Genomic DNA, 17,068 nt, shown 5'->3' on the forward strand with positions numbered 1-17,068 from the left:
CCAAGTTTTGATTCAATTCACTTCCATTTTTTTTTGCCTAAGTTGACTGTGCTTTAATTATTGATCATTTCTTTTAAATGTTACTTAGGTTCCTTGATTGTGGAAAATTACATTTCTCTTTGAGCATTTCACTACTTTTGATTATGTTTTCCTTCAATTAAGTGTTTGTTTACCTAATTGGCTCTAATTTGCATTGTTTGACTATCTCCTTTTTGCTTTTGTGATTTTTATCTGTTTCCCCTAAGTTGTATTCCATTTTTTTTTTCAGGATGCCTCACAAGGGAAAGGGGAAAGCCAACCCTTTGGCTCCTCCTCCTGCATGTCCGAGCACTCAGCCGGACACTTTCATCTCTGAGGAAGCCCATGATTAGTATAAGAAATTGGAAAAGAAAGCCTTCCACTACAAGAGGAAGCTTAGTGTACCAGAGAAATATGTTGAAGTCATACATAACCGACTAGATTTCTACCCGTGGAAGTTCGTAGAATTTGACCCTGTGGAGACTAATGAACACATGGTCAAAGAATTCTACGAAAATCTGCTAAAGAGAGAGGTCACATCTGTTTTTCTGAGGGGTGTCACTCTAGACACCTCTGATCATGTTTTAGAGGCTCTTTTACAGATTCTGCATATTCTTCTGGCTCACGATGCTTACCATGAGATAGTGGCATTCTTGACTGCGGGCAAGCTTTCCTTGGATGCTGTTCTGAAGAGGATTGGCCTACCAGAGGCCCAATGGGAATACAGCAGAGGTGAAAATGTGGTCCCACAAAGCATCGCGTGCTCTGACCTGACTCCCGAGGCAAGGATCTGGCAGCAGATTATCGCCGATTACATCTTGCCGAGCACGCATGCTACACACATTTGGGTCTGTGTGACAGTTTTACTTTGGGCCATTCTAGAAGGGAAGAGGATCTCTATTTTTCCTCATCAGAGATTCGATATGGAAGGTGAACCAACAGCAGAAGTACAACATCCCCTTCCCATCGATGATCACTCGCATGACAACTTTATCCGGGGTGGAGAGGCGTCCGACAGACTGGACGTCTGTCTATATCAGCACCCAGCCATTCCTGTCTATTTATACGCTTTTTGGCATTATTTTTAGGTAGTTTTTAGTAGAATCTAGCTACTTTTAGGGATGTTTTTATTAGTTTTTATGCAAAATTCACATTTCTAGACTTTACTATGAGTTTGTGTGTTTTTCTGTGATTTCAGATATTTTCTGGCTGAAATTGAGGGACCTGAGTAAAAATCTGATAGGAGGCTGACAAAGGACTGCTGATGTTGTTGGATTCTGACCTCCGTGCATTCGAAATGGATTTTCTGGAGCTACAGAACTCCAAATGGTGCCCTCTCAATTGAGTTGGAAAGTAGACATCCAGAAATTTCCAGCAATATATAATAGTTCATACTTTATTCAAGTTTAGATGATGCAAACTGGCGTTCAACGCCAGCTCCATGCTGCATTCTAGAGTAAAACGCCAGAAACACGTCACAAACCAGAGTTAAACGCCAAAAACACATTACAACTTGGCGTTTAATCCCAAGAGAAGCCTCTACACGTGTAAAGCTCAAGCTCAGCCCAAGCACACACCAAAGTGGGCCACAGAAGTGAATTTCTATACTTAGACTTATTTCTGTAAACCCTAGTAGCTAGTTTAGTATAAATAAAACTTTTTACTATTGTACTAGGCATCTTTGGACGAGCTTTTGGAATATCTTTGATTATTGTTAGTCCTTAGACATTGGGGGCTGGCCTTACGGCCATGCCTAGACCTTTATCACTTATGTATTTTCAACGGTGGAGTTTCTACACACCATAGATTAAGGTGTGGAGCTCTGCTGTTCCTCGAGTATTAATGCAATTACTATTATCCTTCTATTCAATTCAGCTTATTCTTATTCTAAGATATTCGTTGCACTTCAACATGATGAATGTGATGATCCGTGACACTCATCATCATTCTCACCTATGAACGCGTGCCTGACAACCACTCCTGTTCTATCTTAGATCGAGCGCGTATCTCTTAGTCTCCATTCCGAAAGATCGGAGTCTTTGTGGTATAAGCTAGAATTATTGGCGGCCATTCTTAAGATCCAAAAAGTCTAAACCTTGTCTGTGGTATTCTGAGTAGGATCTGAGATGGGATGACTGTGACGAGCTTCAAACTCGCGAGTCTTGGGTGTAGTGACAGACGCAAAAGAATCACTGGATTCTATTACGACATGATCGAGAACCGACAGATGATTAGTCGTGCTGTGACAGAGCATTTGGACCATTTTCACTGAGAGGATAGGAGGTAGCCAATGACGACGGTGAAACCCAACATACAGCTTGCCATGGAAGGGAGTAAGAATGATTAGATGGAAGCAGTAGGAAAGCAGAGATTCAGAAGGAACACAGTATTTCCATGCGCTTATCTGAAATTTCCACTAATGAATTACATAAGTATCTCTATCTCTATTTTATGTGTTATTTATCTTTATATTCGAAAACCATTATAACCATTAGAATCCGCCTGACTGAGATTTACAAGATGACCACAGCTTGCTTCATACCAACAATCTCCATGGGATCGACCCTTACTCACGTAAGGTATTACTTGGACGACCCAGTGCACTTGCTGGTTAGTTGTACGAAGTTGTGACAAAGTGTGATTCATGTTTGAGAGCTCCAAGTCTTTGGCGCCATTTTTGATGATCACAATTTCGTGCACTAGCCATCATCATCATCAGAGCCTACAGCACCTCCAGCACCTTTCGCACCTGCACCTAGACTTCGGACACCTTATGAGTTAGGCCAGGACATTCTTCAGGCTATCCACCGTTATGAGTGCTGGAATGCGCACTGCTTTCAGTGGATTGTGGCAAAATTTGAGGGTAGAGACCCTAGGCCACCTCCTTCGAATATACCCGAGCCCAAGCCCGAGCCTGAGACTGAGCCTATAGCAGAGGGACAAGGCAGAGGAGCCGACAGTAGAGCTAGCATCCGAGGATGAGCAGGCAACAGCTGACAAAGCTGAGGAGAGAGTTGAGCAGCTAGTAGTTGAGAGAGCTGAGGAGAGAGCAGAGACAGTAACAGCAGAGGCACCTGACTAGGCCGTTCAGGAGCCGGCAGCTGAGACCACCACAGAGCCAACCCGTGCGATCATTGTGTATCAGCGACTTCAGCACCCACCACCGCCAGATGGTGCAGATTCTCGGAGTTAGCCACCCCCAGTTTAATTTTTTGGCACGGAGGACTGTGTAACCATTTAAGTGTGGGGGAAGATCTACAATTTTTTAGGTGTAAAATTCTCTCTTAAACACTTGTTATTTAGTTTATTTTCATATTTTATTATGCTTTTTGTGGATATTTCTGATATTTTGTCTTATGCACTAGATTTTAGTACTTTGCTTTGTATATATATTAGTTACTTCTAGTTTATCTTTAGCATTGCATTTTTATTATGGTTTATATGTTTTGCACTTTATTTTACTTGGTATATAGTATAGATTTTGGTTGTGAATGGATGATGTGAATAGCATATGCCTAGTTCAATTTTGCTCCTAATTGTTCATATGTTAGTTTTTGGTTGTTGAAAATTAGGAAAGAACTAAGAATTTTGAAAACTTTGCATCCATCATAACATACATACATATAGGAAATAATTTTGGTGAAAAACAACAAGGATTTTCAAGAATTTTATTTCAAGGGCGTTCTATTGAATTGATTTAGAAAATTATTTTTAAAACTTGCTTGAATGATTTTTATGAAACATAGAAGAGAGATACAACAAAATACCTTGTGAGTTTTTGAGCTTGAATGAGTGGTTACACATTTTAACCACTAATTTGTTCATTGTGTGTTATATCTCTTCTATGATTGTGATATTGGTTTTGCTTAATTCTTTATTTCTAATTATTGATGTTTTGAATGCATTGAACATGATTGAGGCCACCTTTGATTAAAGCTTACTTAACCCATATGTCCTACGCTTTGCATCTACCATTGTTAACCCGTTTGAGCTTTATTTACCCCATTATTTTTTATATTATCACATTACAAACTTAAGCGGAAAATCACGATCTACCATGATTTGTATCCTTGATTAGCTTAGGTTGAGAAGTGTGTTACATTTAAGTGTGGGAGAATTTTAGGAAACATTGGTAGTGAATAAAAACATTTGTTTTGGGTACTTCATTGAAAATTTTGAAAAATGGGAGCACTCATGTATGAACTACTAAACCATATGCATTTATTTTGATTGAAAAAAAATTTCAATCAAAAGGGGATAAAAGTTACCCCAAAGAGAAAAAGAAATGAATAAGGAATGCATATGTGATGTGAATGAAAAAGCATACATGAATGTTTGTGAAAAAAAAGAAATGATGGGAAGTTAGGATTGCATGTCTTTGTTATTGGATTGATAAAGGTTGAGTTGGATACTTAAACTAATCAAGGATTCAATTGAATTAGTCCACTTGGCCATATTTATCCTATCTTAACCCTAGCCCCATTACAACCATATGAAGTCCTCATGATAATTGCATTCATGCATCACATGGTTGTTGATTGTTAGAAGAAAAGCAAATCCTTGAAAACATGATTAGAGGAAACTTGAGTGAATTAACCCTACACACCGAGTGATTAGAGTATATACACACCTAGTGAGGGTTCAATTACTCAACTCTATGTTTCCATTCCTCTTATCATGTATTCTTGCAAGTTGCTTTATTTTGTTGAGTTGAATCAATTCTCTAGATTTTGATTGCATTGGATTATTTCCTTACTTAGCCCTATATGTCTATACTCTTGCTTGGAAATGTAATTGTTTGTTTTCACCAATTTCATAGGAAATGTAGTTGTGTTTACCCTTTTGATCATTCTCCTTGTTTGGTTTAGCATGAGGGCATGCTATTGTTTAAGTGTGGGAGAATTGATGAGTCTATATTTGATGATATATTTTGACTTGAATTGAGTGGATTTCATCACATAAACCTACACCTAAGCACCAAAGTAGCATACTTTTGTGATTTCTCCCTAATTTGAATCTAAATGTGAAAACATGCATTTTTGTGCTCAAATTAGTGATTTTAATTTCACTTTTATGCCATTCGATGCCGTAATATATTTTGTGAGTAATTTTTGGTCATTTAGGCAAGATTTGGCTAGGCAAAAGTGGAGGAAAGCATGTACAACGGAGAACACATGAAGAAAATAAGGAAAAGCACACACAGCAAAGTGTGTGTGCGTACAAGCATCTGTGCGTGCACACAAGAAGGAAATCGGCTAGTGTGCGTGCGCATAACCCTGTGCGTACACACAGGTCCCTGCACGTGGTTTCATTAATGAAACACGTGATCCGCGATTTTGGGGGCCTTTGGCCCAGTTTTGGAAGCTTGGATGCTGAATGGGAAGTGCATTATCAAGGGGGATTGAAGCCATATGAAGGCAATTAGGACTTAGAACTTTAATTTTACATTTTTCATAATAGTAGGAGTATGAGTAGTGTAGTTAGAAAGCTCTCTTAAGGTTTTAGTTTATTTTTTCATTTTCCATTGTAGCATTTTATAGCAAGCTTTGATTTTGAATTTTGCTTCTTTAAATGTAAGTACTCTCAATTTCCTCTCTAATTATATCACTTTTACTTTCATTTTCTCTTGGTTCAAGTTACCTTGTTCATATTTGTAATTTTGAGTTTCTTGAAGTTTTGACTTGATGAGTTTAGTGTTTTATGGTTTATATTTGCTTGATTGATTGTTTATGGTTGGTTTTGTGAATATCTTGGGTATAGTTTCCATTTTCCTTTGCAATTTCTCATGTTTTGGTTTTGTGCCACCAAATATTTGTGAAAATGGCACTTGGTAATTTTGAGTAGATTTTCACACTTGGCTTGGGGTTCGAGTTCCTAGGATACTAGAGTCATAATGTCCGACATTTAGTGGTAATTCTTGGGTAGTTAGTTGATTCTTGTTTCCATTGATGCTAGCTTTTTATCAACTAGTTTAGTAAGTTAGCTAGGACTTATGGATTAAGGTCAATTATGCTTGCTTGACTTACTCCTCGATGTTAGGGGTTAACTAGGTGAGATTGACTCGTCATAATTATCACAGTTGTGGTTATGACGATGATAGAATTCCTTGGATTCTCATTCCTAAGTCAAGGCTCTCTTTATGCATTTCTAGCATTTTCATTAAGTTTTGATCTTGTTTCACTTTTTACATGCATTAATTCCAATTTTGATCATTTCTTAGTTCTTTTAGTCTTTCATTCTTTGATTACAAAACCCCCTTTTGACCTAACAACCGAAAGTGTGACACTTCAATTGCATCCTAGGAAGAACGACCCGAGATTGAATTACTCTCGATTTATATGTTTTGTAATTGAAAAATCTAAACTTTGATTGAGGATTAGTTGTTAGTCTATACTATACCTGCAACGAAGAGAATTTACATTTTGTGAAATTCTAGATCGACAACAGTTATCACATCAATACACCAAACCAATCAGAATGACTCCCGGCTGAATCCCCATGAACCCAAACTCCGGTGTTATATATTTTCTTTCTAATCGACCACGGTAAGGTATAGAATTGATATCCATTAACAGTGTACATCGGGTAACTTTGCCTTTTTTGTTGGTCCTCAACTAAGTACAAACTAATTCTTTGAACCAATGTGAAATATTGTTTAATGAGGTCTCAAGATTTACGTCATGGAATAACCTATATGATAGAATAGGATAATAAAGTTTTAATTAGAATAAGAAACTAGTATCTTACTAATTGTAATATTTACAAAGATTGTTAATTAATTTATTAATTAATTGTTCAGCTTTTATCAGAGTTTTATATACCACCATAGTTATTGGGTTGGTATACACCATAAGATGGATTGTGATCATAGTAAGGTGGAAGAGGTTGTTGATACCATGAAGATTGTTCTTGAATGTAAGCCTCCTCCATCAATTGATAATTCATTCTTTGGTGTAAACCGTCATTGAAATTGCCATGTTCTATAATATTTTTTCAACTATACAACTCAAATCCACAAGATTGAGAATTTATAGGAAAAGACAAACTCCTAACTAGTAGCAAAGACAAGAAAACATGCAAAAAATAAACTATTCACACTATTCACTTATTAACAATAGCCAATAACAAGCACACATTGCAATTCTGCAACAATGGTGCAAAAAACTTAATGAGTGCTAAGTACCAGTTTAGAAATTCACAAGTTTTAAAGCTCAAATTCGTCATAGATATAATTCTAAATTAGAATTCAACACTATTAAAGTTTCGTTAGAAAATATCACAATTCAAATAAATAACTGGGAGTTTAATCCCGAATCGTTCTCCCTTGGAATCACAATCGATTGTATTATTATTGACTATGAAAAAATTGGGGGTTTAATCACAATTAACAGGAATATAAATAGCAAGAAGTTAAAAGCATAATTAAATATTAAATGGCAAAGAGATTTAATTAACAGTAATCAAATCAATTAACTAGAGGAGAAGAAAGTAAATTTAAATGCTAAAAAATCTTGACAAGGATTGAGGGTTAAGGATCACTATCTTTATTATTAACCACAACATGATAATTACAAAGAGCAAACTTAAAAATTCTATAAATTGAGAAACGTCAATTAGGCTTAATTAATCCTAATCCACAAGTCCTAAGCAACTTACTAATTGAAATTTATAAAAGATTAGCGTTAGTAGAATAAGATTAATTAACATCTCTAAATTATCATCAACTTGGAGATTAATAAATTAAGTTGATCCAAGTTTCCAATTCAAGTCAAGAGTAAAAATATACTCTATAACTAGTTCAAATATTTTGTTAAACATCTAGAGTGCATAAATATAAAATTTCATAAATGGCAAGAATTAGTTAAATTTATAACTACATAATTCAAGAAAGTAATAATATATATAGCATCTCCAATAAATAATAATAAAATATAAACATCAAATTCATTAGGAAAATAAAAAATTTAACGAGAGTTCATAAACTAAAAATAGCAAATTAGAGAAAGTAACTATAAATTTTAAGAAACGAGAATAACAAAACAATAAATTATAAACTAACTACAATTAAACAAATAAAAAATCTAAAAATAAGAGATAAATTCATAAAAAACTCTTAAATACTATCAGATACAGTTGTTGGAGGTCCTTGAAGAATCTAAAATGTGGATACACATGCTTCATCAATCAAAACACGTGAGTTGACCTTGTGCATGCGAAATTTTCGTTCATGTGAGAAAATGTCATTTAAAAGACGACAACAATAACTATTTTTGTTATTTTAACTTTTTAAAAGAAAAATATAAATTTAAAAAAAAAGGAGAAAGAAAGAAGAAATGGATGTGTAATACCAACAATAATGATGGACAAGGGCGAAGTAGAGAAGGAAACGGCGAACACAGGCGAAGGAAGGAGGGAGAAAGTTGTATTGTGAAGGAAAGATTAGAGAAAAAATTTGATGTGAAGGTGATGACGGCGGTAGCAACAATGGCGTATAGAAAAAAAATATAGATGGCAGAAAGGTAATAAGTAACAAGATAGTGATAAAGGTAATAGGTTTAAGAATAAAGGGAGTGTTTAAAAGAGAGACAAAAAGAAGAGTTGGAGATGATGATAATAAAAATATTTTTACAAAATATTTCTTAACAAATTTATATTCTACTATTTACTAATCACTTATTTAAGAATTAAGATATTTTCAAAATACAACTAAGAAAAGCCAAAATTAATTTTCACTCAAAAAGAGCTTAAAGTACCTTTATTTCATAACAATAGCAAACTTTAATCATGGCCACATCTTAAGTAGTGTATGTTGCACTCTTTTTTTTTCTTATTAAGATAACTATGGCTATACATATCATGATAAATAGAATGATACATTATAAATTGGTTATGAATATTTGATTTGATCTTTGATTTAATTTAGTTCATATATCTCCAGTTGATTATAGATAGTTGTTTTATGAGTTCTATATAATATACCATTAAAAAGATCTATAACAAAATTATCTTAATTTATTTATCTATTTTTCTTTTTTCTACTTTATTATTTTTGGTGTTATATTTTACAACAAAACATAATTAATTAATTTATTAATATATTAAACATAACATATGTTGAAGTTAATTTTATTCAATTTTTTTATTTAGAATCTGTACTGTTTTACATAAAATAAAAGATTATTGTATACAATTTGACAATATCTTTTATTTCATCCTTAAAACACGACAATTCTCTTTTGTTTTTTAAAATATCACAACTTCTTCGCCATTTGTTATCTTTCTTCCAAACTGGATTTTCTTGGCTATTTAGTTTCACATGCATAAAAAAGCTAAGTTTGCATTTCATATCATATTTAATAAAGAAATTAATAAGTACATCAACAACGATGAAACAGAAGTGAACAATAATTTTGTTTGAATAAATAAGAAGTATATATTATAATTTAGAAAAAAGGATAAAATTAAACAAAAAAAATATTTTTTCATAATAATAAAAAATCATACTCCTAAAAATAGTTTTTATTTTTTTTATGTATGTTACAATTAAGCCCTTTCTTTAAATTAGTCCAATAATAACTAACATCTTTTCTATTTATTTTTACATCTGAAAAACTGAAAACACAACCCTCAAAGGGAAATTTCACAATATACGGTTTGTGACCACTATATTGTTCTCTAAACAATAAATTTCGAACAAACCTAGTAAGTTAATTAATTAGACTTTGTCCATTTTTATTTATCTTATTATCTAATAGATTAATATTAATTACTTTTTATGATTTATTTTTATAGAAAACGAATTTGTAATCTCAATTAGCAAATCATTTGCCAAATCTAATATAATAAAAGTGATCAAACCAATATTCCACAAATTGAATTGAATCGGTCAATTTAACCAGATTAACCGAAAACTAATCATTTGGTTGGTTCAATTAAAGTATAAATTTTTTTTTGTAAAAAATTGGACTAAAAACCAGTTGAACCGACAATTAATTAGTGAACCGTTAAAATTGGCCGAATTTTTCTCAGGATATATATATATATATATATATATATATATATATATATATATATATATATATATATATATATATATATATATATATATATATAAACCCAACTATATATATATATATATATATATATATATAAACCCAACTGATGAGCGGATAATTTATACGCTTTTTGGCATTGTTTTTATATAGTTTTTAGTAAGTTTAAGCTACTTTTAGGGATGTTTTCACTAGTTGTTATGTTAAATTCATATTTCTGGGCTTTACTATGAGTTTGTGTGTTTTTCTGTGATTTCAGGTAAATTCTGACTGAAATTGAGGGATTTGAGCAAAACTCTGAAGAAGGCTGACAAAAGGACTGCTGATGCTGTTGGAATCTGACCTCCCTGCACTCGAAATGGATTTTCTGGAGCTGCAGAACTCCAATTGGCGCGCTCTCAACGGCGTTGGAAAGTAGACATCCAGGGCTTTCCAGCAATATATAATAGTCCATACTTTATTCGAAGAATGACGACGTAACTTGGCGTTGAACGCCAAGTTCATGCTGCTGTCTGGAGTTAAACGCCAGAAAAACGTCATGATCCGGAGTTGAACGCCCAAAACACGTCATAACCTGGAGTTTGACGCCAAGAAATGCCTTTACTCGTGGATTGATCAAGCTCAGCCCAAGCATACACCAAGTGGGCCCCGGAAGTGGATTTATGCATCAATTACTTACTCATGTAAACCCTAGTAGCTAGTCTAGTATAAATAGGACATTTATCTATTGTATTAGACATCCTGGATTGTATTTTGAATCCTGTGATCACGTTTTGGGGGCTGGCCATTCGGCCATGCCTGAACCTTTTGCTTATGTATTTTCAACGGTGGAGTTTCTGCACACCATAGATTAAGGGTGTGGAGCTCTGCTGTACCTCAAGTATTAATGAAATTCTATTGTCTTTTATTCAAATCTCTCTTATTCTTATTCCAAGATATTCATTCGTACCCAAGAACATGATGAATGTTATGAGTCAGATTACCCTCATTATCATTCTCACTCATGAACGCGCGTGATTGACAACCACTCCCGTTCTACATGAAACAGAGCTTGAATGCGTATCTCTTAGATTCCCCAACAGAATCTTCGTGGTATAAGCTAGATAGATGGCGGCATTTATGAGGATCCGGAAAGTCTCACCTTGTCTGTGGTATTCCGAGTAGGATCCTGGGAATCCGGAAAGTCTAACCTTGTCTGTGGTATTCCAAGTAGGATTCCGTTAATGAATGACTGTGACGTGCTTCAAACCCTTAACCTGCTGGGCGTTAGTGACAGACGCAAAAGAGGGATTCTATTCCAGTAGGGGAGGGAACCAACCGGTGATTAGCCGTACTGTGACAGAGTGCGTGAGCATTAGTTTTCACTGCGAGGATGGGATGTAGCCATCAGCCATGGGTGATGCCTCCAGACTAGTTAGCTGTGCGAGTGACAGCCGCATAGGATATTTCCCCGAGAGGATTGAAAGTAGCCACAGTTGATGGTGAACCCCTAAACAAAGCTTGCCATGGAAAGGAGTAAGAAGGATTGAGTAGAAGCAGTAGGAGAGCAGGCGTCCTTGGGCTCTACAGCATCTCCATCCGCTTATCTGAAATTCCCACCAATGAATCTGCATAAGTATTCTATCCCTTTTATTATTCCTTTTTATTATTTATTCCAATAATCACAATTCCCCTTTTTTCTGCCTAACTGAGACTTGCAAGGTGACCATAGCTTGCTTCATACCAACAATCTCTGTGGGATCGACCCTTACTCACGTAAGGTTTATTACTTGGACGACCCAGTACACTTGCTGGTTAGTTGAACGGAGTTGTGTCCACTCGTGCCAATTTCTAAAATCCAATTACAATGAATATGATCACAATTTCGTCCACCAAGTTTTTGGCGCCGTTGCCGTGGATTGTTCGAGTATGGACAACTGACGGTTCATCTTGTTGCTCAGATTAGGTAATTTTCTTTTCAAAAATCTTTTTCAAAAATTTTTCTTTTATTTTTCGTTTTTCCAAAAATGTTTTTCGAAAAAATTAAAATAAAAATACAAAAAAATTAGAAAATCATAAAAATCAAAAAAAAAATATTTTGTGTTTCTTGTTTGAGTCTTGTGTTAATTTTTAAGTTTGGTGTCAATTGCATGCTTTTAAAATTTTTCTTGCATTTTTTCGAAAATTTCATGCATTCATAGTGTTCTTCATGATCTTCAAGTTGTTCTTGACAAGTCTTCTTGTTTGATCTTGATGGTTTCTTGTTTTGTGTCTTTTCTTGTTTTTCATGTGCATCTTTCCATTCATATTTTTCATGCATTAAAGATTTCTAAGTTTGGTGTCTTGCATGTTTTCTTTGCATCAAAGATTTTTCAAAATTATGTTCTTGATGTTCATCATGATCTTCAAAGTGTTCTTGGTGTTCATCTTGACATTCATAGCATTCTTGCATGCATTCATTGTTTTGATCTAAAAATTTCATGCATTGAGTATTTTTGTTGTTTTTCTCTTTCATAATTAAAAATTCAAAAATCAAAAAAATATCTTTTCCTTATTTTTCACCAAATTTTCAAAATTTTGGGTTGACTTGGTCAAAAATTTTTTAAAATTAGTTGTTTCTTACAAGTCAAGTCAAAATTTCAATTTTAAAATTCTTATCTTTTCAAAATCTTTTCCAAAAATCATATCTTTTTCAATTTTTATAATTTTCGAAAATTTCAAAAATCTTTTTCAAAATATTTTCAAAATCTTTTTCTTATCTTTTATATCTAATTTTCGAAAATTAACTAACAAGTAATGTGATTGGTTCAAAAATTTGAAGTTTGTTACTTTCTTGATAAGAAAGGTTCAATCTTTAAGTTCTAGAATCTTATCTTGTAGTTTCTTGTTAGTTAAGTAATTTTAAAAATTAAATCTTTTTCAAAACATCTTTTTCTTAAAAATCTTTTTATCTTTTTATCTTATCTTTTTCAAAAACTTTATCTTTTTCAAAATTTGATTTCAAAATGTCTTATCTAACTTCTTATCTTCTTATCTTTTTCAAAATTCGATTTCAAATCTTTTTCAATCAACTAACTAACTTTTTGTTTGTTTCTTATCTTTTTCAAAACCACCTAACTACTTTTCCCTCTCTAATTTTCGAAAATTCTCCCTCTCTTTTTCAAAAATTATTTTTGTTTTAAATTTTAATTTTAATTATATTTTGTCTTTGATTTTCGAAAATCACTAACCTATTTTCAAAAATTATTTTCGAAAATCCTCTCCATCTCTTTTCCTCTTCTATTTAATTATTTAATTACTAACACTTCTCTTCACCTCTCTTCATCCAAAAATCCGAATTCATCCTAAATCATTCTTCTACCCCTTTCTTCTTCTACTAACATAAAGGAATCTCTATACTGTGACATAGAGGATTCCTCTTTCTTTTCTTGTTTTCTTCTCTCTTTCTTATGAGCAGGAACAAGGATAAAGGCACTCTTGTTGAAGCTGATCCAGAACCTGAAAGGACTTTGAAGAGAAAATTAAGAGAAGCTAAATTACAACAATCCAGAAATAACCTTTCAGAAATTTTCGAACAGGAGAAGGAGATGGCAGCCGAAAATAATAATAATAATAATGCAAGGAGAATGCTTGGTGACTTCACAAAGCCAACATCCAAGTTTGATGGAAGAAGCATCTCCATTCCTGCCATTGGAGCCAATAACTTTGAGCTTAAGCCTCAACTAGTTGCATTAATGCAACAAAACTGCAAGTTTTATGGACTTCCATCTGAAGATCCTTATCAGTTTTTAACTGAGTTCTTGCAGATCTGTGAGACTGTAAAGACGAATGGAGTTGATCCTGAAGTCTACAGACTCATGCTTTTCCCTTTTGCTGTAAGAGACAGAGCTAGAATATGGTTGGATTCACAACCTAAGGATAGCCTGGACTCCTGGGATAAGCTGGTCACTGCCTTCTTGGATAAATTCTTTCCTCCTCAAAAGCTGAGCAAGCTGAGAGTAGATGTTCAAACCTTCAAACAAAAAGATGGTGAATCCCTCTATGAAGCTTGGGAAAGATACAAGCAGTTGACCAAAAAATGTCCATCTGACATGTTTTCAGAATGGACCCTACTAGACATATTCTATTATGGTCTCTCTGAATTTTCGAAAATGTCACTGGACCACTCTGCAGGTGGATCTATTCACCTGAAGAAAACGCCTGAAGAGGCTCAAGAACTCATTGACATGGTTGCAAACAACCAGTTCATGTACACCTCTGAAAGGAATTCTGTGAATAATGGGATACCTCAGAAGAAAGGAGTTCTTGAAATTGATGCTCTGAATGCCATATTGGCTCAGAACAAAGTGTTGACTCAACAGGTCAACATGATCTCTCAAAATCTGAATGGATTGCAACATGCATCCAACAGTACTAGAGAGGCAGCTTCTGAAGAAGCTTATGATCCTGAGAACCCTGCCATGGCAGAGGTTAATTATCTGGATGAACCATATGGAAATACCTATAACCCATCATGGAGAAATCATCCAAATTTCTCCTGGAAGGATCAACAAAAGCCTCAACAAGACTTTAACAATGGTGGACGCAATAGGCTGAACAATAGTAAGCCATATCCATCATCTTCTCAGCAACAGACAGAGAATTCTGAACAAAATAATTCTAATTTAGCCAATATAGTCTCTGATCTGTCAAAGGCCACTTTCAGTTTCATGAATGAAACCAGATCCTCCATTAGAAATTTGGAGGCACAAGTGGGTCAGCAGAGTAAGAAAGTTATTGAAACTCCTCCCAGTATTCTCCCAAGTAATACAGAAGAGAATCCAAAAGGAGAGTGCAAAGCCATTGACTTAGTCAACATGGCCGAATGCACTAGGGAGGAGGAGGACGAAAATCCTAGTGAGGAAGACCTCCTGGGACGTCCTTCAAGCAAGAAGGAGTTTCCTATTAAGGATCCTGAGGAATCTGAGGCTCATCTAGAGACCATAGAGATTCCTTTAAATCTCCTTCTGCCATTCATGAGCTCTGAAGAATATTCATCCTCTGAAGAGAATGAAGATGTGACTGGAGAGCAAGTTGCTCAATACTTAGGAGCTATCATGAAGCTGAATGCCAAGTTGTTTGGTAATGAGACTTGGGAAAATGAACCCCCCTGCTCATTAGTGAACTAGATACTTGGATTCAGAAAACTCTACCTCAAAAGAAACAAGATCCTGGCAAGTTCTTAATACCTTGCACCATTGGCACCATGAGCTTTGAAAAAGCTCTATGTGACCTTGGGTCAGGGATAAATCTGATGCCACTCTTTGTAATGGAGAAGCTGGGAATCATTGAGGTACAACCTGCCTTGTTCTCAGTACAATTGGCAGACAAGTCAGTGAGACAAGCCTATGGAACAGTAGAGGACGTGCTAGTGAAGGTTGAAGGCCTTTACATCCCTGCTGATTTCATAATCCTAGATACTAGGAAGGAAGATGATGAATGCATCATCCTAGGAAGACCTTTCCTAGCCACAGCAGAAGCTATGATAGATGTCAACAGAGGAGAGTTAGTCCTTCAATTGAATGGGGAATACCTTGTGTTTCAAGCACATGGCCATCCCTCTGTGACAAAAGAGAGTAGCATGAAGAGCTTCTCTCAGTTCAAGGTCAAGAAGAGCCCACACAGTCAACCTCTAAGTTTGGTGTTGTGAGGCCACAACCAAACTCTAAGTTTGGTGTTAAGATCCCATATCCAAACTCTAAGTTTGGTGTGGACAACTATACAACATTGACCTGATCACCTTGTGGCTCCATGAGAGCCACTGTCAAGCTATTGACATTAAAGAAGCGCTTGTTGGGAGGCAACCCAATTTTATTTATCTAATTTTATTTTATTTTGTTTTAGTGTTATTTTTGTGTTGAATTAGGTACATGATCATGAGGAGTCACGAAAAAATCAAAGAAATTAAAAACAGAGTCAAAAACAGAAGAAAAAAATTTTCCACCCTGGAGGTAGCGCAGACTGGCGTTCAACGCCAGTAAGATGCATCTGGCTGGCGTTCAACGCCAGAACAGAGCATCTTTCTGGCGCTGAACGCCCAAAACAAGCTACATCCTGGCATTTAACGCCAGGATGTGCACACAGAGGACAATCTGGCGCTGAACGCCAGAAACAAGCATGAAACTGGCGTTCAACGCCAGAAACATGCATTACATGGGCGTTTAACGCCCAGAACATGCACCAATGGGCGTTTGAACGCCAGAATGGTGCATGAAGGCAATTTACACGCCTATATGGTGAAGGAATGGTATTTCTTTTCACCTCAGAATCCGTGGACCCCACAGGATCTTCACCTCAGGATCTGTGGCCCCCACAGGATCCCCACCTACCTCTTCTTTTATTCCTAATCACACTCTCCTAATCCAAATCTCATTTTCAATGTCACACTTCCCAAAAACCTTCACCATTCACATCAACCTCCTCTTCCCCATAAACCCCACCTACCCTCATAAAATTCAAATTCAATTTCCCACCCTTCCCACCCAAAATGGCCGAAACCTAACCCTCCCCCCCTCCCTATAAATACCTCTCCTTTCTTCTTCATTTTCACACAACACAACCCCTTCTTCTCTCATATAGCCGAACCCCCTCCTCTCCTTCTCTACCAAAATTCTCTTCTTCTTCTTCTACTCTTCTTTTCTTTTTGCTCGAGGACGAGCAAATTTTAAGTTTGGTGTGGTAAAAAGCCTAAGCTTTTTATTTTTCATTCACCATCAATGGCACCCAAGACCGGAGTTTCCTCAAGAAAAGGAAAAGGGAAGGCAAAAGCTTCCACTTCCGAGTCATGGGAGAAGGAGAGATTCATCTCCAAGAGCCACCAAGACCACTTCTATGATGTTGTGGCAAAGAAGAAGGTGATCCCCGAGGTCCCTTTCAAGCTCAAAAAGAATGAGTATCCGGAAATCCAACATGAAATTCAAAGAAGAGGGTGGGAAGTCATAACCAACCCCATGCAACAAGTTGGAATATTGATGGTTCAA

The 17,068-nt window shown here is 35.4% G+C and overlaps 1 non-coding gene across 1 annotated transcript; it reads right to left on the reverse strand.

Annotated features, from left to right (window-relative positions):
• Positions 1 to 14,038: 14,038 nt before the first annotated feature.
• Positions 14,039 to 14,142, reverse strand: LOC112799152 (small nucleolar RNA R71). Its single transcript, XR_003200731.1, has one exon. It is a non-coding gene; the product is annotated as a small nucleolar RNA R71 (small nucleolar RNA).
• Positions 14,143 to 17,068: the final 2,926 nt, after the last annotated feature.

The sequence above is a fragment of the Arachis hypogaea genome, chromosome 4, assembly GCF_003086295.3.
Source record: "Arachis hypogaea cultivar Tifrunner chromosome 4, arahy.Tifrunner.gnm2.J5K5, whole genome shotgun sequence".
Taxonomy (NCBI): domain Eukaryota; kingdom Viridiplantae; phylum Streptophyta; class Magnoliopsida; order Fabales; family Fabaceae; genus Arachis; species Arachis hypogaea.